Below are 24,967 nucleotides of genomic sequence, written 5' to 3' on the forward strand. Positions count from 1 at the left end.
TATTACGTAGCTGATTCAGTACTGCTATCATGTATATATCATTTAAAGATAATATGACACATCTGACCAAGAGAGATAACAAAACACTATGAAGTACTGTGTAATGAACTGATTCTATTTATTGACACTGAGTCTATCTTCTGCTGAAGACTTTGTCTGGGCATTCTTCTCCAATTGGTATCAGTAAATTAGACAAATGCTAATTTTAAAAATTGGATGGCATTGAATTTACACAAGGCATTTTGGACTGAAAGAATTCTTTCACTAAAAGATGCACAGATGATACATAGTTTTATACTATGAAATTCCCTGAACCTAAAAAGTAAAATCTCACTGTTCATCCTTAGATGTGTCAAATTCAGACAAAGCTAGTTCAAATATCACTTTGCAGAATATTTTTAACTGCCCACAAAAACAGAAACTCAGCACATCTATCAGCACTTATTGGGAGAAAGCAGGGTTAATGTTTCCAGTGATTCTTCATCAGAACAGCCCACTATAACTGCAGTACAATGCACCAACCATGACTTGAATTTAAGGTTTAATTGCATTTAAACATTGTGTACTAATTACCTTTAACTAGTAAAATAAATACATTTTCACTGATGCCAGTGTCATGACAGCTTTCATTTTTATTTCTGAAAATAACAGATTGCTGAAACAGGATAGAACTTCATTCTCTGCATTTTCCTAAAGCACAATGTACAGTTTTACAGTATGCCTTTTAAATTCTTTAACAAGAGCATTGCTGCCCTCCATAAAGCTAATCATTAGTAATGCCATACTAAAACAATTCTAATAGAAATTGGCATTTTTGCTTTCCTATCATGTCTTTTTTTAAGGCACAACCTCTTGTGCCTTTTGGTCTGGCTGTTTCACTGACGCATCTGCACATCTCATCAATGCTGCTGGAAGCTTCCTGCCAGGTGGTACACAAAAGTAGCCCAGGAATTATTGTTCCCAACAGGCAAACAGAAAGTCAACTGAGTGCGTAATGAAATCTATTCCCTCAGCATTCCATTTCTTGGTGTTCTTTCCCACTGTGTCACTGCATCACCTGGCTAGCCTTTAATCTGCTGTGTGCCCTGTTGCTTGTGTGTTCATCAAAAATTCTTTTCATATCCTTTTAATAGGTGAAGCATGAAGTTGTTAATTAGTGATCTGGTTGCCCAGGGATTTTTGGCTCATGGATTATAGATGGTTCAGAGAGCAGGATATAAGAACAGAATGTTTTGGCCAACTAACCAGATTGACTGTGCGATATTTCATGTTGTTTGTTGAAACAAATTTCCAAAGTTCTTATTCAGAAAAATACATCTAAATGAAAAGATTAAATCAGTCTTACATGTAAGTTGACAGTTTACACACCAGAGGCAAAATATGTAGATGTCTTTCTAACTATGCTGAAATTGGTAAAACAGTGCACCTGTTTGATATTTTGGATTGTCATGAGGAAATAAAGAGAGGAGGAGTCTCCATTAATGTGGCCTTAATGAAGCTGTGGTCCAGCCCAAGTCAAGAAACAAGGCTGAAATGTTCATAAACATCTACAATCAAAACAGCCAAATGAAAAATTCCATTTGGTCCCTTCCAAATCCCCATCCATGTCTACCCCATTGTTTCATTCAATATGGCTTTCACATAAATACTGGGTACACTGAAAGCGATTAGATCTGTTCTAGTGTTTCTAACTCCTAGTTCTGTATCAGAACAATGTTGAAATTACTCTCCAAGCAATTCCATTGGGATGATGGCAGTGGTATCCATCTGATTTTGCAGGTATGATTTACTGACTAAATAGAGGACAAATATAATCTTATGTTGCTGTCCTTTCATTTTAATCTCAATCATAAGCAAAATGATGAAAGGAGTCATCAACAGTATGACCAAGTAAAGCTTACTTATAATAAACTAAACATTTCTAAATAATTGCCTTTTTGTGCATTTTTTAAAAGTATGATACAACATTTCTGATTTGGTCTATGGGTCATGAAGTTGAGGATCTGCTTGCAGAGGAGGGGAGCAGAATCATAGGTCTGGGAGTTTGGAGATGAGTTCTGTTGGAATTATGATGTTGAAGGTGGAGCTAAAGTCAATAAATAGGAGTCTGATGTAGGTCTCCTTGTTATCTAGATGTTCCAGAGATGAGTGTAGGGCCAGGGAGACGGCTTCTGTCATGGACCTGTTGTGACAGTAGGTGAATTTTGGGAGGTGTAATGATTTTGAGGTTACTTGCCTCAATTACTTGGCAAGGCAGTGTATTCCAGTCTCCACCACCCTCTGGGTCAAAAAAAGGGTTTCCTTGAAACATCACTAAGCCTCCTGCCTTTCACTTTAAATGTGCCCCGTGTTCCTGACCCTTTGACTTGGAGGAATAGTGTTTTCTATCCACCCTGTCAATGCCCCTTATAATCTTATATATCTCTATCAGGTCCCCCTCAACCTTCTCTGCTCCAAATTTTGCTTTGTTGCATTTATATTTTAGATCATATACACAGTATACTAGAAATAGGAGTACAGAGCCCACTGAGTTTGCTCAACCATTCAACACAATCATGGCTCCAATTTTGCTTCAACTCCACTTTCTCAACCACTGCCCCTATCCCTTGAATCCATGAGATATCAAAAATCTGCCTACCCTAGTCTCAAATGTATTCAGTGATGGAACACATAAACCCTCTGGGGCAGAGAATTTCAATGATTCATAACCCTTTAAATGAATTATCTCAATCCTAAATGATAGACCCCTTGTCCTGAATCCGTGATCTTCTGTTTTACATTTCCCAGTGGAAACATTCTTTCAGTGTCTACTTATCCAGCCCCTTCAGAATCCTTTATGTTTCACTGAAGTCACTTCAAATCATCTTTCACACTCGAGAAAATATAGACCCAGCTCACTCAGCCTCACACCTGAGCACTCTCTCATATCCCAGTGACTAATAAGTGAAACATCATTGTACCATCTCCAAAGCCAGTAGAAATTCCCTTAAGTCTTGTGTATTTATATAAACATCACATAATATACTGATAGAATTCAGAATTTTGGGGAAGATTAGTTAAAGCCTGATGTTTTCATAAGCATTCAATTTTCTTCAAACTTGAGGGCCTCCAAAGGATCACTTTCTGGAATTATATATTATAATATCATTGGCTTTCACCCTAAGTTTTCTCTTCAACTCTTAAAATTCCTTTGTCGACCATATATACTTAGTAAAGGTCTCATTTTTGAAACTTTTTCAGGAAAAAAATAAGAGATAGTCTTGTACACAAGAAATAGTTTATCGGGGTTGAAATCCATGCCAGTTCTTGGGAACTGCTAATAATGAAACTCCAAGTTGCTGCTGACCATGGTCCTGAATTTAGCCAGGTTATCTACAGCATTTATGATGCTTTACACAAAAAAAAAGCAATTGTGAAAAAGACTGGCTAGGCAGTTCTCACCAACCCTGCTCCAAAAATTAGATTGACATTTTCTTCCATCTGTATGGTATTTTTGACTAGGTCTCTTATATTTCTTTCTCTCATTAGCCTGCGTTTTCCTGTTCCTTATCTCTTTGCATTCCTATTTCCTTTCATTTTTGACAAAGCCATTGATCCATCAAGGCTGCAAGATTACACTGAATGTTGAAATTTGAATTAGAAAGGCAAGACTGTGAACACATTGAGCATTCATGCTGGTGTTTTACCTGAAATTTGGCAGCAATTACACAAGTAAGGTTACTTTCTATATAATCAGAATTGTGAGGCAACTTCGAAAGGATTAAAAAGCCTAGCTTGTTATGCTTATGACGCTTAAACCCTCTTTTAGCAATTTTCTAAACATAGTCATAGACATGCACCTTTTAAACTTACTGTTTCAGCTGCTATTTCTTGTAGCAAAAGGAATGATATTTTACCATCAGATGGTAGACATTAGTCACAGTTATAAATTCCACACAAGTCACAGTGAATTGAAGGCAAAGGCTCTTAGAATTATAGGTGAGACTTCTTAAAAAAGAATCGTATGCACTAGCTACACAGCAGGATTTGGTCGTGTTTAAGCTGTTTATATACTTTTTTTATTAGCTGACTATTAACCCTACTACTTCCTGGAGATTTTAAAACCTATGAAAATGTAACAGTGTTTGAGTGCATGGAATTCTGATTCTTGAGTTTAACTTGTCAGTCCCGTGCTCTCAGTATGCTACAGACTGAAAAAATGGTATGCATGGAATTTGATGAAATAATACTTGCAGTTCAAATAAATTAATAGATTTTGACCAACGAGTTAAATAGATATACCATGCTTTTTAAAAAACTTTTATCACTGTGATGTAAGCAGTGAACATTTTCACCATTTGCTAGTTTAGTCTACCATTTCCTAGAAATCTCACATCACTATGTCCAGAAGAAAATGATTTTCGATTTCAATGCACTGAAGGAGCTTCTGTTTTGTTGAATTCTCTTCAACCTTTTAAATGCATAAATCTTCAATTTCTTATAATTTTGCAAGATTAGTTTTCATATAAGTAGAAATATTGCAAAATGCAACTGAAGAAATGATTAGACGAAAGATTGAGTTGCATTAATTTAAAAATGAGACTAAAACATGTGGGATTTTGCTGTTGAAATGTGACTGCCCTAGTGTTAACTAAAACACCTGTTCTTTTATAGGATGCTTCTGAATATAGAGAAAGCTGACAACCAATTTAAACCGATTCCATGATTTATGTTTAAATATTCATCTTTGATTAATTATACAACATTACTCAACATCAAATTATTTAAAAGTATTTAAACATAGTGAGTGTAGCTCTGTAAGGGTAAAAATTCCATTTGATGGAAGTGAATTCTTGTAAAGGCATTGCTTCAATCTCTTTCAGGAGTAAGATGGTATTCTCTTATATGAATTCCTCACCTGTGGCACAAAATTACTTTGCTTTTGTTTTGGGATCTCTAATGCCAATATTTTCCATCAGTAACTTGTTGCTGATCCTCCATTTTGATCCTTTCACAGAATGACCCCTACATTTCTTGCTTTGTTTTCTCATAAACAGCACTTATATTTATGATTTCCAATGTGCGTTGCTTTTTACCAATTGAGATCATGATCCCAATGACTTTGTTTCTGAGTTCACACTTTCACTGTGTAATTAGTATTAACTGATTTGAATACTATAGTAATATTCAATTTTATTTCTTCCTTATGTTTCTGAGCAGCACTCGTGTTGTGTACACAATTAAAGCTGACACATTATTTCCCAAAATTTGACTCTCTTAAACCCACAACTGTTCAGTAAGTTTATCTAGTAAATGACTGAGACAAAATATCAAGGAGATTCCATTGCTTAATCCCTCACTGGGTTTGTGAGAGCCAGGGCTTCTCCAATGCCTTAACATTTGGGATAGGATAAACCAAAGTTTCAAGCATTGATTACTTGCAGGAAGTGACCGTCAATGGAGATTTGCCCATTTGCGATTTTCCTCCTATCTATTAAAAGACTGCTGACACTTGAGACTCAGAGATAATAATGGTCAGTTAGGTGAGATATGAGTGTGTGGTCGTGAATTGTGAAACAGTATCCCTTCAATAAATCAATTATTTCAAGAAAGAAGGAAGGAGAAAATCAGCAAGAGAAAGGAAAGAAGAATTTACATTTACATAGAGGCTTTCATAACCTTGGAATGTCCTCACAGCCAATGAGGCATGAGCTAATGGGGAAAATGTAGCAACTGGTTTATGTCAAGTGAAGTTCAACAACAACAATGAGATAATGACCAGATAATCTGTATTTTGTCATGTTGGTTGAAGACTACAATATTGGTGAGGATGTCATGGAGAATCCCTCTTTTATATTTGCCATATGATCCTTTAATTATTTTAAAATTCTTTCACAGCATGTGGGTGGATATCATTGGCAAGGGCATAATTTGTTAGCTGTGCTTGATTACTTTTGAATGGATTGGCTAGCAAGGCCATTTCAGAGGACAGATTTAACTGTATATTGTGGACCTATAGGCTAGGCCAGGTGAGATTGGCATGTTTTCTTCCCTGCTGCAAATGTGTTGCTGGTCAAAGCACAGCAGGTTAGGCAGCATCTCAGGAATAGAGAATTCGACGTTTCGAGCATGAAGGGCTTATGCTCGAAACGTCGAATTCTCTATTCCTGAGATGCTGCCTAACCTGCTGTGCTTTGACCAGCAACACATTTGCAGCTGTGATCTCCAGCATCTGCAGACCTCATTTTTTACTCGATGTTTTCTTCCCAAAAGGATATTAGTGCACCAGATAATGTTTTACAGCAATCAACAGTAGTTACATGGAACTAGTTTTAATTGTAATTAATTGAGGAATTTAAACCCATTATATGAATAGGTTCATCCTGCATCCCCTGCTTGTTTATGCATACAGAGACTCAGCTGTGAATGTGCAATTGTGTCATGACATTCTCACACCTAAAGAATGCCTCAGCCATCCTCACTTTCTCCAGGTGCTAAGCCCAGCAAAGCTGTAACTTGTTATCCTTCTGCAAAATATATCATATGTGTCACCCTTCCTGCTCTCAGAATGTCTCATTGAAAAGCTGGGTCATTTTAGAAGCTACATTTTTTAAAAAAAATGTCCAGTGTTTCTTTCACCAGCAGATAGATCAACGTGGACTTATTTGTTCACTTTACTGGCTACACCCTTCCCCTCCCCAAAACCTTATCCTCCACCCGAGGCTTGAGGAACTTAAGTAATGTGGAGAGGCTAAGGAAGCTGAAAGTAATGTCTTTTGAGCATTCTTGTTTCAGGTGAATTTAATAAAGATAATTAAAATTTTGAGGGAGTTTTGATAAGGGTCAATAGGGAGAGAATGTTTCAATCAGCACAAGAGGTCACAGATGCAAAATTGTTGGCAAAGGGCCAAAGAGGAGATATGAGAAAAAGTCTTTTTTACACAGCAAGTTATGATCATCTGGAAACCATTGTCCGAATAGGTGATTGAAGGAGATTCAGTAACAAATTTCAAAGGGAAACTGTATTATACTTTAGAAGGAAAAAGCTCCATGGCGTGCTGTATGATTAATTCATTAGTTCTTTCATCAAGCAGAATGAACCCATGTAACTTCATCAGTGTTCTGGGATTGTATGATTTTCTTGCAGTAAAGCTACTAAACAGGTCAACCTAGAGATACACGAGCCAAAGAATTCCTTCAGTCACCGCACCTTCAATATCACTGGGTCAAAATTCTGGAACTCCCTTCATAACAGCATGTGGGGAATCCTGTACACCAGGGACTGGAGCAATTCATGAAGCTAACTTAACACAACCACCCCCTGGGCAATGAAGAACAGGCAAAAAATGCCAGCTGAGCTGCTAACACCCACATCCCATGAACAAGTAAAACAAAACCTTTGAACCTCGGCTTTACATGCTCCACATAACCGCATGCTGACAGAAAAACTTGTTCATTCACCCACTAATGTGAAAAAAAGGATAAGAGAAGATTGGCATATTAATAGTATTTTTACAAGTAGTACTTTTGGAAAGTTTAGCACTATGCTTCACAAAGGAACACCAGGTGTAGAAGAACAGGGAGTATGACTGAAATAATAGTGGGAGGAGGAGAAGTGTTAAGGTTTTGAAGGTAGGAAAACAGGTGCCAAGGAGGGAAGAGGTCATGAATAAGGACAAGTCTGAATAATCATGTAGATCTTTGTTTATTATTGTTCATGTGAGAACTGCACCACCACCACCACCACACCCCCACGCCCCCACCCCAGTATTAAAGAGGAGCACTGGCAAATCCAAAAAAACAGATGACACAGACCAGAAAGTAGGCCAGTTGCAGATCTAACTTTGGAAAAAGCTATAGAGGAATCTTTGACAGAGAACAAATATTTTTATTTCAATGCTGTGGAGAAGCTGATAGTCCTGAGATTATTTTTGGCAATGTTTCCTTCTGTGACAACTGAGGCTTTTTCAATCTGAAAACCAGATCTGAATGAGTTTTGGCTTGTGAGTAAAGAGTTGTACTCCTAACTTTGTCCACAGAGGGAGCAGGAGTGGTTTAGATTTCATGAAAGGTCCAGATTGACTACCTATCTGCTTTGCTCACCCGCTTTGCTATTTTATTCATGCTGAGGAAGCAGATGAAAGGAATATAAACTTATTTTGTTTGGCAGAGGGAGAGGAAAAGTTTTGAAAAAGAAATAAGACAGGCAGGAGTTGTTAATCTCAGTTTGAGGCTTATGTTGATTCAAAGTATTTTTAACATTTCAGAAATTCACTATAGCTTCTTATGTTTAACTGATCTCATGTTTAATCCTAAAATGTTATTGGGAGTAGATGGCCTAGTGATGTTATTGCTGGGCTATGGATGCTAAAATCTGGGTTCAAATCCAACAATGGTGGTTCATGGAATCTGAATTAGACATCAAAAAGTCCCTGATGACAAGAAGTGGAAATGATAAAATAATTTGAAAGGAAAGTGTTGTGCATAATATGTTATTTTATTGTCTGCAAAGTGATTCACCAACCTATCTCAATTGATATTATAATTAACAATAAATGTTGCTTATGTCAGCAACATCCATATCTTGTGAATGAATTTTAAAAATGATAAACCAATGCAGGAAAACTTGAAGCAAAAATGGGAGCACAGTGGCTCTATGGTTAGCACTACTGCCTTACAATGCCAGGACCTGGGTTTGATTCCAGCCTCGGGTGACTGTCTGTGTGGAGTTTGCACATTCTCCCCGTGTCTGCATGGGTTTCCACTGGGTGCTCTGGTTTCCTCCCACAGTCCAAAGATGTGCAACTTGGGTGTGTTGCCCATGCTAAATTGTCTGTAGTATCTAGGAATAGACAAGCTGGGTGGATTAGCCATAGTAAATGTGGGATTACCAGGATATGGTAGGAGGATGGGATGCGCTTTGGATGGTTGGTGCAGACTCAATGAGTCAAATGGCCTCTTTCCACATTGTAGGGCTTCTATGAAACTAAAAAACTGGACACAGTTATGGCCTCACGTTTCCAACTTTACACTAAACAATTCTAGCTATGCACACTAACATATTTAACTTATCAATTATAACTTCCACAGGATTCCTATTCTGCAGCCTTTAACATTAAACCCTGAAAGTTATATTTATAGTTAGATGCATTCGAGGTTCTGCATGGTAGACTGGTTTGGAAGGTTCAATCACTTGGCATCTAGGGAGAGTTAGACACTTGGATACAAAATTGGCTTGACTATAGGAGACAGAGGATGGTGGTGAAGGGTTGTGGTTCAGACTGGAGGCCTGTGACCGGTGGTATGCTGCAAGAATTGGTGCTAGGTCCACTGTTGTTTGTCATTCATATCGGCAATTTGGATGAGAATATAAGAGGCATGATTGGTAGATGACACCAAAATTCATGGTATAGTCAACAGTGAAGAAGGTTATCGAAGAGTACAAAGGGATTTGATCAACTAGGTCTGTGGGCTGAGGAATGGCAGATGGAGATTAATTTTGATAATGCGTCGTTGTTGCATTTTGATAAGACAAACCAAAGCAGAACTTACACAGTTAAAGATAGGTACCTGGGGAGTGTTGTTGAACAGAAGAACCCAGGGATGCAGGTACATAATTCCTTGAAAGCGGTGTCACAGGTCGATGGGGTGGTGAAGAAGGCTTCTGGCGCACTTTCTCTCATTGGTTAGAGCATCGAGTACAGGAGTTGGAATATCATGTTATGACTATACAAGACATTGTTAAGGCCATGTTTGGAGTACTATGTACAATTCTGGTCGCTCTGCTACAGGAAGGATGTTATTAAACTGGAAAGGGGGATGTTACTGACACTGGAGGGTTTGAGTTATAAGGAGAGGCTGGATAGCCTGGAGGTTTTTTTTCACTGGAGTGTAGGAGGCTGAGGGTAACCTTATAAAGGTTTATAAAATCACAAGAGGTGAATAACCAAGTTCCCCAGGGTAGGGGAGCCCAAAACTATAGGTGTAGATAAGAGGGGAAAGATTTAAAAGATACTTGAGGGGCAACTTTTTTGCACAGAGGGTGGTCCTTTATGGAAGTGGTAGAGGCATGTTGTTAAGTTACAACATTTAAAAGACCTTTGGACAGGTACATAGATGGGAAAGGTTTAGAAGGATATGGACCAAATGCAGGCAAATGGGACTACTTCAGCTGAGAAAACTTGGTAGACATGGATGAGTTGGGCTGAAAGGTCTGTTTCTGTGTTCTATGACTCTAATTGCATTACTCAGGCATTCATTAAAGTTAATGAACATGTGTCACACTCTTCCAGCAAATGTTTATCAGCCCATACTATATTTTTTCTGTGTTCCTAATTCATGTCATCTGCAGCATAGAACTTTTCCTCCCGATTGAAATAATTGCTGAGCACAGTGAACACGACATCATGTTCCTTGTGAAATCCCATGCAGAGATGCTACCTTTAATTACTGCCTCTATTTATGAGGATGCAAGACATTGCAATTCAGCATAAAATCTCCTCACCATTTGCGCATGTTCTATATATCATAACATGCTTCAGAAAATTTAACCAAGTAAGTGAGACAGGACCTGCATTTCCACAAATCATATTGGAATTCTGTAATAACTACTGCTCTTTCTAAGATCATGTAATATACCTCTGAAACTGTCTTCTAAAAGCTTCCCTCGAACTGAAATCAAACAACTGCCCTATAATTGCTAGGTTCTAAACTCCTTCCATTTTGAAATATTGGCAACACTTGGAAAATATCCCAGATTTCAAAGAGTTGATTTCTTTTTTAAGCTAATGGAAAATGTTTTACCACCTACCAGCACTGTGAGTATAACTGCCTGTCAAGCAATGCAGCGGTTCAAGAAGGCAGCTTCTCAAGGGTACTTAGGAATGGATACTAAATGCTGGCCCAGGTATTGATCCTCATATCCCATGAATGAATTATAAAAAAAGTCTTTTAATTCACCAGTGCTAGAGATGTTTCCTATAGTGTGGAGTAAACACATTTGGAATTCAGCCACGGAATACTGAAGCAAAATGATTGTGTTGTAAATGTGAGTGAAATCCTGTATCATACAGCAATGTGACTTTATTGTTTAAGTTACATTGTACAGCTCAATGCATGGATTTCACATTGTGGTAATGTGTATGTTATTGAGAATCTGAAGTTATGTTACATCACTGAATTCTTGAAGCCTTTAATCTCTTCCTCTACTAAATATATGTCCCCTTCCTCCTTGGATTTTCTGATATTGATTTCTTCTGTTGCCTATCCAAGTGGTGTGTTTTGTGGATTCTCCACTGCTGTGTAACGTCATTACATTTTTGTTGTTCTGTACTCACTTTCTCTGCCCATTTTATGTGCCTTTGTTTTAAAGTCGGTGACATTAAGCATATTATTAGACATTCGGTTTATCAGTGTCGGCTAGAGACTTGAAAATATCAGTAAGTTTCCCCAACTTAGTTTTCCCTAATATACTCCTGTCCAAAAACCAAGGTATCTTGTTATTGCTCAGATGCTCAATTCAAAATACCTGTCTTCTTGAACCACTAGAATTGCGCAGTGTAAGTATATCCACAGTGCTGTGTTCAGGGAGTTCTAGACTCTGACCCAGTGAGGGTGTGAGGTTTATGTTCCATCTCCCAGAATGCACAGTCAAAGTTATCTTTGTTTTCTTTACTGTAACCATGCATCTGTGCCATTGATTTTGACCAACTTCAAATTCCACAAGCTGTCTCTTTAAAATGAATATAAGTCTGTTATCTCTCCTTATTCATTTTGCTAGTTTCATTACATTGAATTTGTCCATGTTATAAAATTGTATGGTTCTGAAGAAAGGTCACTGGACTTGAATTGCTAACTCTATTTCTCTCGTATAGATACTGTCAGACCTGTTGAGTTTTTCCAGCATTTCCTGTTATTGGTTCTGATCCTCCTCATTTCTTGTAATCTTACTTTTTAATTGATCCAATTTTGTTCCATGTTATTATCAGTAATCTTGGAGAGCTTTGTTTTTACCTGCTCTTCTAAATTGTTTCTGTCCATATTACAGGCAATAATCTAGTTGCTGAGTACCATCTTACCAGTTAAGAAGCACCTACAGTGTTCCTTTTGATCCTCTGGTTCAAGTTTTTTTTTCAAAAGTACTCCATTAAATTAATTGGGCAAAACTTCTCTTCCAACAGTTAATTATCTAATGTTTTCAATTAGATCGATGCATATAATTTTGTATCTAAACACCATTCAACTTTTACACATTTTCAGTGTTCTGTATAACGCTGTCCATTTTCAAAAATTGACTAAAATTCCAACATTCCATTAAATTCTAAAACAAAGTAATGGATATAAGAATCGCTTTTTAGGATTCACTGCACTGTTTTGTTGATGAGTGCTTTATAATTACTGTAGATTCCATAATGAGATCTGCATTCAAAAAGCCATGGCTCAATACCTTACATTTCCCTTCATAAATCCTGTTAACACCAGAATGTAGCAGAATGAGCAATTCCATTTTTTGTGATTAGGAGTCAGGCCTCCTGATTGGTGGTACTACCTATACTTGCACCCAATTCTTTTAGAGAATGTATTGCTGAATTTTGAATAATTTGTTAGAACATCTAATCAGGAAGGGCTAAAGCTATAGCTTGTGTAAATTCTATTTTAAATTGGGACATAAAATTCATTGTCAGTCTTTGAAGTACCCTTAGCCACTCTTTTTTGTATCCCATTATCAGTTCTCACCATCGAAGCTGAGTATATAAATCTTTACTTCAAATGTATCATGCTTCTTTCAAGTTTAGTGATTTTGTTTTCCTTTAATCTCTGCTCTCTTTAATTACAAGTCTACGACTCTGATGGTTTCAATACATACATACATACAAACCAATTCTTCGGGTTTTTTTTGTGTTCAATTTTCTTTCTGCAGCGCATATTTTTTCTCATTACCTGCAGAAACATGGACTTGACAACATTGCAGTACAGGAAAGAGAAAAAGAGGAAAATCTATTTCTTTGAAATGGTCAATGGAAGTGTTAGGTTCATCATACTGACATGATAAAATAATATAGTTTCCTCTCTGAAACATGTTCTGTATTATTCTCGAAGTTATCACTAACTTTCCTCTTTCAAAAAGAAATTTCATCCGTGTATAGACTCAGATAAATTTATCTGAGACAAAAGCTTAATGCTGAATTATTTTCTTTGAGACAACATCACCACAACAGTTCCTAAAGTTCAACTTTCACCTTTCCAGTGCCACTAGAGATGGACAATAAATACAGATGTCAGATGGCACAGGATGCAGCAAAAACTGGGGGCTCTGCCAATGAAGACTTGTATTTCGAAACAAGCAATTACCCCTAGCCAAGCTGTTCTAATGCGTCCACAATGCTAAAATCTAATGTGGAAAATTTCCCAGGTATGTCCGATCTACAAAAAGCAGCATGTGCCTAACTTGGTGGATTGTCACCTTAAGAGTCTGGTATTAATCATCAGCAAAGTGGTGGCATTTGTTGTCCACAGTGCTGTCAAATGGTACTTACCCAGTAACAACCTTTTCAGTTTGGATTGCCTTGAATTCCAGAACTCATTACAGGTTGCTGGACATGGCAATTTGCTGAAAGTTAACATGGATTTGATAAGAGCAAAAAGTAGTCTTTTGAGGTAGCAGAAGGGATTGCATTGGATGAATGTAATGCAATTGATGTATTGTGCATGGTCTTCCAAAAATCATTGGATGAAGAGCCACATAATCAGCAAAATTGGAGCCAGGGAATAAATGAAGCAGCGTAGATACAAAATTGATTGAAAGACAGGAAACAGAGCAGTGGGTGAACAATTGTTTTTCAGGCTGGAGGATGATTTACAGAGGAGTTGCCCAGGAAAATTTGTCTTGCGCTTCCTGATATATATTAATGATCCAGACTTGTACATGCCAAGCTCAATTTGAAATTTTGCAAATGACATAAACTTGGAAACATTGTGAGCTGTGTGGAGGACAGTGTTAAATTTCAGAAGGGCATTGACAGGTTGTGGAATGGTCAGACAGGTAGCTGGTGATATTTAACACAGAGAAGTGAGACATATTAGGTAGAATAAATAAGAAGAGGAAACATGAAGCAAAGGATACAATTCTAAACAGGATGCAGGAATGGAGGGGGCTAGGGCAGTATGTATATAAACAATTGAAGATGACACGACAGGTTGAGCAAATGGTTGATAAAGTATATGGGATTTGGGACTTTATAAATATCTGTGTAGTGTACAAAAGAACACAAGTTTTGATAAAGCTGGGTAAAACACTGATTCAGCATTAACCGAAAGATTCCAATTCTGAGAACCACATTTTTGGAAGGATATGAAGGCAATAGAGAGAGTGAAGAAAGATTTCATGTTCAAGGTTCCATAGATGAGGATAGATTTGAGAATTGTTCTCTTTGGAGGCGAGAAGATTAAGATTTGACAGAGGACTTCCAAATCACCAGCTGTATGGACAAAGTAGATAGATAGAAGCTGTTTCTGTTGGCAATAGGGTTGAGAAGGCGAGAATATTGACTTATGATGACTATCAAAATAAGCAATTGAAACATGACACAGCGAGTGGCTAGGCTCTGGAAGTGTGGTTAGATCTCAGTGGCGGGAGACAGATTCAGTTGAGGCATTCAAAAGACATTTCATTAATTGTCCAAAGAGAAAAAAATCTGCAGGCTGCAGGGGTACTGCAGGAGGCATTAGAATAAGTGAATTGTTCTTGCAGAGAATCAGTTTATATATGGTAGTGCGAAAGGCCTTGAGTATTGCAAACATTAAATGATTCTTGACCCAAATATGTGCAGAAGAGTTGAGATGATAATGACTGTCCTTGACATCAAGGTAGCAATGACCAAGTGTGGCATCAAGAAGCTCTAGCAAAATCAGAAATCATGGGAAACCTTCTAGTCATCCTGGATAAAGGAAGCCAAGTGGATGTTCAGCCCATTCGCATCCTCCACCATCTGAAGACTGGAAGGAATGTATACCATCCGCAATATGTATTGCAGCAATTTACTCGAGCTCCTTTGACAGCATGTTTCAAACCTGTGACTTATTCTACTTGGAAGAAGAAGGACATGTGTGACATCTGCACATTTCCTCCAAACCATGTAAGATCCATATTGCTGTTTCTTCACCATGGCTCAGACAAAATCTTGGATCTCCCTCCTGAACATCACTGAGAATGTACCTACTTCCCATGAAGAAAAATAAAGAAAGAGTGACTTGTATTTATATACAACTTTTTAAGGCTACCAAATGTCTCAAATCACTTTGCAATCAGTTCAGTATATTTTAAAGCAAAGTCGCTGATATAATGTGGGAAACTTGTAGGCCACGTTTGCACAATAAGCGCTCACAAACTGCAGTGTAGTGATAAGTAGGTAATTGTTTTGTTTCTGGTGTTGATTGCAGGATGAATATTGGCCAGAACATTTGGGATTATGACCCTGCTGTTCTTCCAAATAGTACCATGGGATCATTTACATCTACCCAGATGGGCAGATGGAGTTGAATGCCTCGTCGACAATTCTGCACCTCTGAGAGTCCAGCACTCCCACAGGATAGCACTGTAGTGTCAGGGTAGATTTTTGTGCTCAGCTTCTGAAGTGGACTAATGGTTGACACATAGATTGAAACATTTCACGAAGGCAACTCACTACCACCTTCTCAAAGGCAATTAGGGTGGGCAGTAAATGCTAGCCTTCTCAGCAACATGTTCATCCTGAGAGTAAATAAAAGACTTGCTAACATTCATGCCAATTCTAAGAAGACTGAAGAATTTGCTAAGTTTGAGACCAACAAGTAAAGATAGACTGTTTCAAATTTGTAAAACCTGATCTCCTTCAATGAGTCAAACTAATAATCTCAGAAATCATGAGATACTACAATGCTTCTCTCACCAGCACCGTTGTTTCAGAATGTATTTTTCCTCATGTCCCATTTAACAGAAACTGTCTACTCACACATCAGTAATAAAAATTGATAAGGATGATGGTGAAGCTGAAAGCTTATAGGAAATCTAATTTTGAACACTCTCCAATTTACTGCCTAGAAGATTTACAGTCATTCCTTTCCAGTATTGACTTTCGGTGGGATGTTACTCATGCCCTCCTACATATTAACAGCACAGAGCTGGATTGAGTGGAGCTCCTGGAGTGGTCATCCACAACAAGCTTTCTTGGACTCTTTATGTGGATGCACTGGTTACAAAGGCCCAACAACGTCTCTTCTTCCTCAGGCAGCTGAGGAAATTTGGCATGACGGCAAATACCCTTGCCAACTTTTATAGGTGCGCCATTGAGAGCATTCTGTCTGGATGTATCACTACCTGGTATGGCATCTGTACCATTCATGATCGGAGACGGTTACAGAGAGTGGTGAACTCGGCCCAGAGAATCACAAAGGCCAACCACCCATCTGTAGAATCCATTTACCAGGCTCGCTGTCAAGGAAAGGCCGCCAGCATTCTCAAAGATCCATCCCACCCTGGCAATGTTTTTCTACAACCTCTACCATCGGGGAGAAGGTACAGAAGCCTGAACACGCACACCAGCTGGTTTCGAAACAGTTTCTATCCTACTTTTGTTAAAATACTGAATGAACTTACAAACTCTTAACATTCACCTGTACCTGTGTTTTTTGTTTTTGCTGCTGTTTACCTATTATTTATTATCTATGCTGCTTAACTCTGTGATCAGCCTGTATTGCTCGCAAGACAAAGCTTTTCACTGTGCCTCGGTACACGTGACAATCAATCCAATTAATTCATTTAAAGAGAGTCCTGTACTTGAGGTGAAATCTATAGCACGACCTTATTGCTGTGAAAATGATTGAGTAATGATGGTAGGGATTTGGGATCTGAGCATATCAGTGGATTATAAAAATTCCTTTGGACACTGGGGTCTCTCAATTTTGAGATCAAATGCAGTTGGATTGCTTTATTGAATATTTTGACTGTTTCTTCAAGCACACTCCATAACACTCTTTGGCTAACCACATCGCCTTCCATTCCTTTTCCCTCCTTTCCACCTTTAACCTCCTGTGTTGAACATCAAACACAGAGTAAATCACAAACATTAACTTCCACCTATACACTGTAGCCTCTGGTCAGGAATTGTGATGACGTGCCATCCTTGTTTCTCCCATTAGCCTGGTAGCTTTTCCCATTCACATCCCATTTGGCTTGCATTTGGTTGTACCTGATTTTCTCTATCTGTAATGTGTTTTGATTGCCTGATAATAACATCTTGCTTGGAAAGTGCTCTTATCTTCCAATTTCTCTTTAATCTGTTTATTTTTACAATTCCTACAAAGGACACATACCTAAATCATTTTCTTTCAAACTTCTTTTCTCTTTCCATTGCTGGCAGACTAGCTTATGCCTTCCAACATTTTCTATTTTATTTATTTAAGTCCAACCAGCTGGTGTCTGAAGCAGAGATTCTCAGCAGGTTGCCTAGTGCCTACTCCTGTGTTCAGGGAATTGTATTGGAATGAAAGTACAGTAATATAAAATGGGGAAATTACAAGGGCATGAAGTATTCTATTCAGGAGTAAAACATTTCATGATTTTAGGTAGCACGTGAGGAATGTGAGACTTTCAAAGAAAGATGGAGATCTGTTATTTATATATGGTATCTTTCATACGTCCTCAGAGGAACTCAAGGCAATTAATTGGATTATTTTGAAGTGCAGTACTTGTTCTTATGGTTGCCAATTTGTACCGTCATAAGTTAATAAATGATCAATTAATTGTTTTTGGCAGCATTGATTGAGAGGTAAATTTTTTTTTAATAACCACATGATAACTATGAATGCAATGTTGATTGTCAGGAAAACCCCATCTGGTTCACTAATGTCCTTTAGGGGAGGAAACTACCATCCTTACATGGTCTGGCCTCCATGTGACTCCAGATCCACAGTGATGTGGTTGAGTCTTAACATTTAGGATGGGCAATAAATGCTGGCCTAACCAGCGATGCCCTCTTCCCATGAATGAATAAAAAAAACTGTTCATACTTCACTTTGTACGTTCAGAAATGTAGGAAATTTGATTCTTGCTTAAAAAAAACTATATAATGAATTGTTCTATTGTCTTTATAAAAGATGCATTACCTTTTTCTCACTGAGCCAAAATAACCAAATAGCTCTGGAAAGTCCTGCAACCTTTTGCATTCTTCCTGTCATTTCATGTGACAGTTCTGTTTTAATACTCAGTGGGTGAGCTATCTGTGGTTTGGAGGGAGGGACAGCCTGTCACATTGACTCTCCTGTATCCTTGCAGATGAAAACTAGGTGACTGAAACTCCAGGAATGATACCACGTAAAGTCAGACACTGCTTCCTTTGGGTTTTATCTTAAAGTAGAGCCAGCAGAGTGATGGTGTTTAAAAGAACAGTGCCTCTTCTTTGAGGAGTATCACAGGCTGCACTTTTGAATCACTCAGCTCTGAAAACTATGATCAGACTTCTAGGAAAGCTCTTACTGTATTCAGTGTTCTGAGCTTCATAAAGCCAATACAATGCCAACTCCTTCATTGTATATCTGTTTCCACAAATTAATTGGCCCTCTCTTAACAGGACAGATTATGTTTGTGATGGGGTTGGGAGGGTGGGGGGGGGGGGGCGCGGGGAAGGTTGCGGTGTATTCAGTTAAAGGCTTGGAGTGTGTTCTGACTCCCCCAGCTAATTATGTTTTGTTTTAAGAAGTTTTTCTTCTGGAAGTCAGCCTGGTAGACAGGATGGGCCTCTGGGCAAGTAGCAGAGATTCACATGTAGGACCCAGCTACACCTTGTTAATGATATCAGCTTGAGGATCCAATTCCTGAGCCCATGGTGAATTCTAATACATGGGGTTTGGGCACCTGATCCCAGGGAAGGCTGTCAGATATCCGGCCCCCGTGCCATTCGGAATGTGAGGGAGAAGCACTAACTCCTCCTCACGCTGGTCTGAACCTACCTTCAGTTGTCAGCTGTTCTGAGGCCTGAGAAATTCACACCTCACCACAGTTAAAATACAGAGCTGTTTTAATCAGAGGCTTCAGTCTTGTGAGTGGATTGGCTTCCTGTCCCTAATCCCACCCCCATTGAGATTTTTCACATTCTAGCAATTCTCAGCCCCGGGCCACTTCTTTTCAAGATTAAAATTCAGCAAATTATCAAACATTCTTCAGCTATGGTTCTGATTTGAATAACTGCTTTTTGTTTCCTTATTCATTCATGGAATGTAGGTATCACTGGCAAAGCCAGCATTTATTGCACATCCCTAATTAATGTTGAAAACTGTGTGGCTCGCCCGGGTCATTTCAGAAGGTGCTTAAGAGTCAACCACTTTTCTGTAGCTCTGGAGCCCTATGTAGTCTGTGAAAGAATGGGAAATTTCCTACTGTAAAGGATGTTAGTAAACTAGGTTGGTTTTTAGCTGAAAAATGTGTTGCTGGAAAAGCACAGCAGGTCAGGCAGCATCCAAGGAACAGGAGAATCGACGTTTCGGGCATAAGCCCTTCTTCAGGCTTATGCCCGAAATGTTGATTCTCCTGCTCCTTGGATGCTGCCTGACCTGCGGCGCTTTTCCAGCAACACATTTTCCAGCTCTGATCTCCAGCATCTGCAGTCCTCACTTTCTCCTAGGTTGGTTTTTACAACAGTCGACAGTGGTTCCATTGTTACCATGAGACTTAGACTTGAAATGACAGATTTTTTAATCCTTTAAGGCAAAGATACTCAACAGAAAAAGTAAGAGAAGAGTACCTTACAGGGGACATTAAAGATGGTGTTTAGTCAAAGGAAGGGATGTACAAAGTTGCCCAAAAAGTTGTAAGCTTGAGGATTGGGAGAGTTCAGAACTCAACAAAATAGGATAAAGAAAAAGAAAATAGAATGTGAATGTTAAAATAGGAAGAAACAACGGAAGGACTGTGAAAAGTTCTATATGTGTGTAAAAATGAAAAAGTATATCAAAGATAAATGTAGGTTAATTTGAGGCAAAAAATTATAATGGGAAAGAAAAAAAATGGCAGAGAAGCTCAATTAGTACTGTGTATCCGTCTTCACAGAGAAAGATGCAAGGAGTCTCTCTGAAATAATCAATATCCAAGAGTCTGGTGAGAATATGGAACTGAAAGAAATTAGTACGATGTAAAAGTAGTACTGGAGAAAATAATGGGACTGAAAAATGCCACATCCCCAGAATTTATTACTTTCACCCTAGAACGTTTAAGGAGATGGCTACAGAAATTGTAGATCCATTGGCAATCATCTTCTAAAATTCTCTTAGTCCTGTGACATTTCCTGCAGATTTGAAGATTGCAAATGTAACCCCACCGTTTAAAAAAAGATGGAGAGAAATAAGGGGGAACTACAGACCTGTTAGTCTGATGGCAGTAGTAGGGAATATACTAGAATCTATTTTAAAGAATGTGATTCTGGATTTTTAGCACATAATTGTCTGTTGAGCAGAATCAGTGTGAATGCATGAAGGGGAAATAATGTTTGACAAACTTGGTGGTGTATTTTAAGGATGCTACTCACAGAATCAATAGCAGAAATCAATGGATGTGGGGTATTTGGATTTTCAGAAAGTTTCAGAAGAGGTTAGTAAACAGAATTTAGGTGAATGGTTTTGGGTGAAATGTACCAGCGTAGGTTGGGGATTGATTGGCAGGCAGAAAGTAAAAATCAAGATTAAATGGGTCAATCTTAGGTTAGCCTACCTAGGAGTTTGGAACTGTCTATAAAAAGAGATTAAGGAGACAAATCCTTTATTCTCTGGAGTTTAGAAGAATGATTGTGATCGCATAGAAACTTTCACAAATCTGAAAGAAATAGTAGATGGAGAAAGAATGTCCCCTCAGCTGGGATCGAAAAGACCAAAAGAAATAGGAACAACCCACTAGAGCCTGCTCTGCCATTCAATAGGATCCTCACTGAATTGAATTTAAATTCTCTTGTTGACTCAGTCACATTTAGTTTGATAGTTATTCCAGCAAAGTGCTTTGAGATCATTCGCTGCATCAAAAGTGCCATGCAAATGTGCCACAGTCTGAGAAATCTCCTGAGATTGTTCAAACAATAAAAGTATCGATGTCCTTTGTTCCTCTAGTTGGTCTAAATTGGCTGTACCATAAATTTACTTACTTTGATTTTGAAATGTGAGAAAAGATCTTTCTATCTGTACAACAGAGAGTTCTGAGGGAGGTGGCTAGAGTTTTGAGGGAGGTGGCTGAGGAAATAGCGGAGGCGTTGGTTGAGATCTTTCAAAAGTCACTGGAGTCAGGGAAAGTCCTGGATGATTGGAAGATTGCTGTTGTAACCCCCTTTTTCAAGAAAGGATCTAGACAAAAGATGGAAAATTATAGGCCAATTAGCCTAACCTTGGTTGTTGGTAAAATTCTAGAATCCATCATTAAGGATGAGGTTTCTAAATTCTTGGAAGAGCAGAGTCTGATTAGAACAAGTCAGCATGGATTTAGTAAGGGGAGGTCATGTCTGACAAACCTGTTGGAATTCTTTGAAGAGGTGACAAGTAGGTTAGACCAGGGAAACCCAGTGGATGTGGTCTGCCTGGACTTCCAAAAGGCCTTTGATAAGATGACACACGGGAGGCTGCTGAGCAAGGTGAGGGCCCATGGTGTTCGAGGTGAGCTACTGGTATGGATTGAGGATTGGCTGTCTGACAGAAGGCAGAGAGTTGGGATAAAAGGTTCTTCTTCGGAATGGCAGCCGGTGATAAGCGGTGTCCCACAGGGTTCAGTGTTGGGGCCCCAGCTGTTCACGTTATATAGTAATGATCTGGATGAAGGGACTGGGGGCATTCTAGTGAAGTTTGCCGATGATACGAAGTTAGGTGGACAGGCAGGTAGTACTGAGGAAGTGGGGAGGCTGCATAAGGATCTAGACAGTTTGGGAGAGTAGTCCAGGAAATGGCTGATGGAATTTAATGTGAGCAAATGCGAGGTCTTGCACTTTGGAAAAAAGAATAAAAGCATAGACTACTTTCTAAACGGTGAGAAAATTCATAAAGCCAAAGTACAAAAGGCACAGTGGTTAGCACTGCTGCCTCACAGCGCCAGGGACCTGGGTTCAATTCCCGCCTCAGGTGACTGACTGTGTGGAGTTTGCACGTTCTCCCCGTGTCTGCGTGGGTTTCCTCCGGGTGCTCCGGTTTCCTCCCACAGTCACAAAGATGTGCGGGTCAGGTGAATTGGCCATGCTAAATTGCCCGTAGTGTTAGGTAAGGGGTATATGTAGGGATATGAGTGGGTTGCGCTTCGGCGGGTCGGTGTGGACTTGTTGGGCCGAAGGGCCTGTTTCCACACTGTAAGTCTAATCTAATCTAATCTAATCTGGGAGTGCTAGTCGAGGATTCTCTGAAGGTAAACATGCAGGTTGAGTCTGTGATTAAGAAAGCGAATGCAATGTTGTCATTTATCTCAAGAGGATTGGAATATAAAAGCACCGTTGTGCTACTGAGAGTTTGTAAAGCTCTGGTTAGGCCCCATTTGGAGTACTGTGTCCAGTTTTGGTCCCCACACCTCAGAAGGACATACTGGCACTGGAGGGTGTCCAGCGGAGATTCACACGGATGATCCTTGGAATGGTAGGTCTAACATACGAGGAACAGCTGAGGATCCTGGGATTGTATTCATTGGAGTTTAGAAGATTAAGGGGAGATCTAATAGAAACTTGCAAGATAATACATGGCTTGGAAAGGGTGGACGTTAGGAAGTTGTTTCCGTTAGGCGAGGAGACTAGGACCCGTGGACACAGCCTTAAAATTAGAGGGGGTCAATTCAGAACAGAAATGTGGAGACATTTCTTCAGCCAGAGAGTGGTGGGCCTGTGGAATTCATTGCCACAGAGTGCAGTGGAGGCCGGGATGCTAAATGTCTTCAAGGCAGAGATTGATAAATTCTTGATGTCACAAGGAATTAAGGGCTACAGGGAGAATGTGGGTAAGTGGAGTTGAAATGCCCATCAGCCACGATTGAATGGCGGAGTGGACTCGATGGGCCGAATGGCCTTACTTCCACTCCTATATCTTATGGTCTTAACATATAGCTTGTCTATAAACCTGACAACACAATGGACTGCATGCAGTACAGAAACTGCTTGAAAGCAAATCCTGCTGCTAGTCATGGGCTGAAGTGATATCGAGAGAAAAATGCTAATTGCAATTTAACATTTGCAATTGCAGGCATTTGGTAGCAATGGAAAATATTCAATTCTTATATTTTCACCAATCTATTGCAGTTAGCTGCATTGAATAGCTAGAAATGTCCTCATAATCTGATTTCAATAGATAGTTGGTCATTCCATGTGGCCTGGATACATTACATTCAGCAACTTGATTTAGAGCTAGGAATTTAGGTGACATGCAGTTTGAAGGGCTTTTGTTTAAAATTGATGCTTACACAATTAAATCCATGTCCCAGGTGAGGGCAGGTAATACATCAAAGTCATTCATTTATTCTGCATATCAAAAACATGGATTGTATATGATTTAAAATTCATGTTATACTTACTGAGAAAGCATAATTGGGAAAATTATTGCAATTTATCATTGGAATAGACTGATATTAAAATTTACTCCTCCGTTCTTTCTGGTCAATCTTTTCTTTTGCCTAGCAGTGACAAGTGAATCTGATTTAGACACACTTTCAATTTATAAATATCACAAAACCAAATGCTATAGATAACTTTGTGATATGTTCACACTGAGCCGTGATAGATGTGACATGCAAAGGCACAAATGATGAAATACTTAAAGCTTCTCTCAACAGAAGAGAGATGGAGAAGCAGAGAGGTCTTGAAAAGGGGGCACAGTGCTAATGGCCAACAACACAGCTTAACGCTCAATCACCTGGGGCTTTTAAAGAGAATGTAGAAGAAGCTGAGATTCAAGGGGAGCAGAGACCTCGCAGGGTGGGAGACTGAAGGAGATTACCATGTTAACGTGGGCTGAGGCCACATAGTGACCTGAAAACAAGGACAAGCATTTTAAAATGGAAAGTTAGATCTGGAGCTCATTGAAGGACAGCAGGTAATAGGTGCACAGCCCCTTGAACAAGTAAGCATATTGGGTACAGAGTTTTGGATAAGCAGAGGGTAGTGAAGTTGAGGGGAGATGGGAAGTCACCCAGGGCATTGTCAGAATAGTCAAGTCTCAAGATAATAACGAAGACTGCTGCATGGTTTCCCAGCAGCTGGGGAGCACAGCAGTGCAACAGGCTAGTGAACTGCCAGCTCCCCAAAGGAAGTTGCTGCTTTTTAAGCCAGGAGGGGTCGAAATTCTCTTCACAGTCTTCTCATTCATAAGCCTATTTTCCCCAGTTTGCATTTTCAGGCTACAAATTCCTGAAGCTTGTTTTCCTCCCCTCGCACTGACCAAGCTGTGAGTTGGCTGGTTACTGGGCAGGAAAACAGAACTGCACAACATTACATGTGTTCATGCTATTGAGATTGGCAGGATGCTCCCATTCCCAGCCTTGTTGAGAATATTGGACATTTGTGAGCACATCTGCCCTTTCCATTGAGATAGCACTCATTGTAATGGCATTGTGATCAGAACAAGAGTACGGTGGCAAGCTTCCTACTCTCAGTTAAAGTTCTTAAAGTTTGATAAAGCTGAGTTAAACAGAGAAAAACAAAGTAACTTATTTCATAGGAAATATTCTGGAAAACTGGCAGGTTCTCATGCATGTTACATTGCTCATCAGTTGGAGGCATCCTACATCTGATTCAAAACAATGAAAGACTAGCTCTCCGAAGTAGGCTGACACCATTTCTCACAAACTGAATTCTACTGGGACCCACTGGCTTAAACAAGTTACATTTCAGATTTCAGAGCAACATGTAGATCACTAGAACTAGTCTGTCATGATGTACAAACGTGGTTTCAGAAAACTGAGTATTCTCAGTGAGTCACTTTTTTTTAACAGCAATACCTGCAAAGTGTCAGTGGT

At 39.1% G+C, this 24,967-nt stretch overlaps 1 protein-coding gene across 2 annotated transcripts in view; it reads left to right on the forward strand.

Annotated features, from left to right (window-relative positions):
• snx29 (sorting nexin 29) overlaps positions 1-24,967 on the forward strand; it is a 508,092-nt gene that overhangs the window by 481,668 nt on the left and 1,457 nt on the right. The window lies entirely within an intron of this gene.

The sequence above is a fragment of the Hemiscyllium ocellatum genome, chromosome 20 (assembly GCF_020745735.1).
Source record: "Hemiscyllium ocellatum isolate sHemOce1 chromosome 20, sHemOce1.pat.X.cur, whole genome shotgun sequence".
NCBI lineage: Eukaryota > Metazoa > Chordata > Chondrichthyes > Orectolobiformes > Hemiscylliidae > Hemiscyllium > Hemiscyllium ocellatum.